Below are 2500 nucleotides of genomic sequence, written 5' to 3' on the forward strand. Positions count from 1 at the left end.
AATGATTTACCAGAAATATACAGACAACTAATTTGTTGTAGAGTGATATGTCATTATACAGAGTAGTTCTCTTACGATACCATGGTTCTGGAAGACCATGGGTCAGAACCGAGTGTCCACAGTTAGGCCCCATTCACCGTTTGAAAACCCCATAGTCAAGGAAAAAATCAGCGGTTGTGTGTGAACGCCTCCATCGACTTACATTGTAATTGGACCGCTGTGGGTCATACCGTTGGTGTTAACAGGACCTAACACGCGCAATGAGCCTCTCAGAGAACGAAATCGAAGAGAAAGAAAACGGGAATGTGTACAGTAGACGTGTTGTTCCTATTTACATTATTAAGGTACTGGTGTTGGAGAGACAAAGTCTGAGTGGTGTCTTCTTTACTGTTCCAATATTCTTTCTGTTTTCTACATACAATGCAACCTTCGAAGTAACCTTGGGGGTGTGGGGGTGTTGCCAGATTTTACATACATATATACAAATTTACAGTGGTGTCGTATACTGATCGATACATAAAAAAACGGTTTGTTTGAGCGACGATGTTAGGTGCCGGACAATCACCGTTTCCTTTTGCAGTCGAGTAGCGCGGTCTCTTTTGTCCAACACAGGCGTCAGGGCGTTTTCCCGAAATGCTGACAAGGTCTGTTGTTCAAGCAGGTGTTGCCTGGAAGTTGGACCTTCGGGTCACTAGGAACAATTGAATGCCCCTTGTTTAAGCTCTGGAGAAACAATAGATGGTTCCTGGAGAGTTGGTTGGACAGACATTGGAGTACTTCTCGCTCCATATGCATGTGTGAGCGCGTGTGCACGGTGGACATCAAAGGGGCTGATAATTAATAGATGTTCGGCCAACTACTATTCACTATCCTCAGTGAGATTGGTAATCATGAAAGATAAGAAATAATGCAAGACCTTTCTCAGAACGTTGGCATGTAGATACATACACATAATGTTGGAATAATGGTGGTATCGGGAAATAGTCATGAATAAAGTGAAATAGACTTAATTGTATGAGCATGCGGAAGTAGATGCTATTTCCGTTCATCTAGGCAAAAATATACATTTATGAAGTTGTCGCTAGATTGCGAAGATTATGGCGGGGGAAGAGAACTGGAGGTTTTGGTGGGAGAGGATTGGTGATGGTCCTCTATGGCAGGGGTAGTGTGAGTTCGTGAAGTGACAGTCTCTATGTTGAGGCCACGGGGGACTCTTTTGATATAATCTTTGTGCAAGATGGTCTCCGTAAGATTGTGCAAGCTGAGTGCTTTGACTTTGTTCTTTGATTCATGTCCAATGATAGGATAGGGTCCAGAGAATTTAGGAGAGAGATTCGATTGAGGGTGTGGGTAAGAGTATAAATAATGTCTCTAATTTCAAAGGTGCTCTGGCTGATTTGAAATGCAAACGGACCATTTCGCCCTTAGATGAATAGTATTATGTATTCTTTTGAAAAGATTATTGAAAATTGCTACTTTGACCTTGGCATAATAATAGGAATTGTAAATGGGAGGTAATTCTGAAAGAAGAAGTCAATTGGAAGCCTTCTATCCATGCCAAAGAGGACAAAATGAGGAGATTCCAATATTGACCTGTTGAGGGAACTATCTATGCATGGGGACATGTTCATCCCAAGAAGGGTAAAGATTAGAAGCAAGGTGTCTAAGAACAGTGAAATTTTTCTATTTTGGCGTTCAACTAAGCCATTTGAACGAGGGTGATAAGTAGTTGTGTTGCATTTCTTGATTTGAAAGTAATTACAAATGTGCGAAAGAATCTCATTGTTAAACTCAGTCCCGTTGTCAGAAATCAGAGTTTTAGTTGTAGTAAAGGAGCATATGAGTTTGTCAATAAGTGTCTTTACTACGTGTTGTGCTGTTTTGTCTGGTGGGGGGGGATACAGAATCGTGAAAAATGATCGACACAGACAATGAAGCATTGGTCACCGGTATGTGTAAGTGGTAACTTAAGAAGATCAACAGCGATTATGTCGAAGGCTTTAGACGGGGTAGGGTAAGTTACAATTGAAACATGACTGCTGATATGATCTTTGTAATTCGCGCAAGGGTGACAAGTGTCAATGTAGGCGTGTATATCCTTCCTCATGGTTAACCAGAAGTAGTGCAATCTGGCTTGTGTAACACATTTCTCCTTGCCAGGTTGTGCAACAATAGGGGAATCGTGTATAAGCTTTAAAACTTCTAGAATGAGGTCCTTAGTGTTTTGAAACACTGATCTGTTTGGTTCATGTTTGTTCGTTAGTGTTGTTTTGTGATACAGAATATCACCAACTAACGTGCAATTGTCGATATCGGGCGGAAATTTTTCTGTGTCAGTTGTGTCTGCAGATTTGAGAAAGTATATATCACGTGTCCAAAAAGCGTCTGATCTCTATGCTGCAACGACGCGCGCTTGTGTAAGAGTTACTGAAATAGGATTGTGAGTGATTGTCTCAATATGGCGACTGAGAGGGTCTGCAACTAGGTTCACCTTTTCTTA

Source organism: Oratosquilla oratoria, chromosome 21 (genome assembly GCF_046742065.1).
Source record: "Oratosquilla oratoria isolate Oo_2021 chromosome 21, ASM4674206v1, whole genome shotgun sequence".
Lineage (NCBI taxonomy): Eukaryota > Metazoa > Arthropoda > Malacostraca > Stomatopoda > Squillidae > Oratosquilla > Oratosquilla oratoria.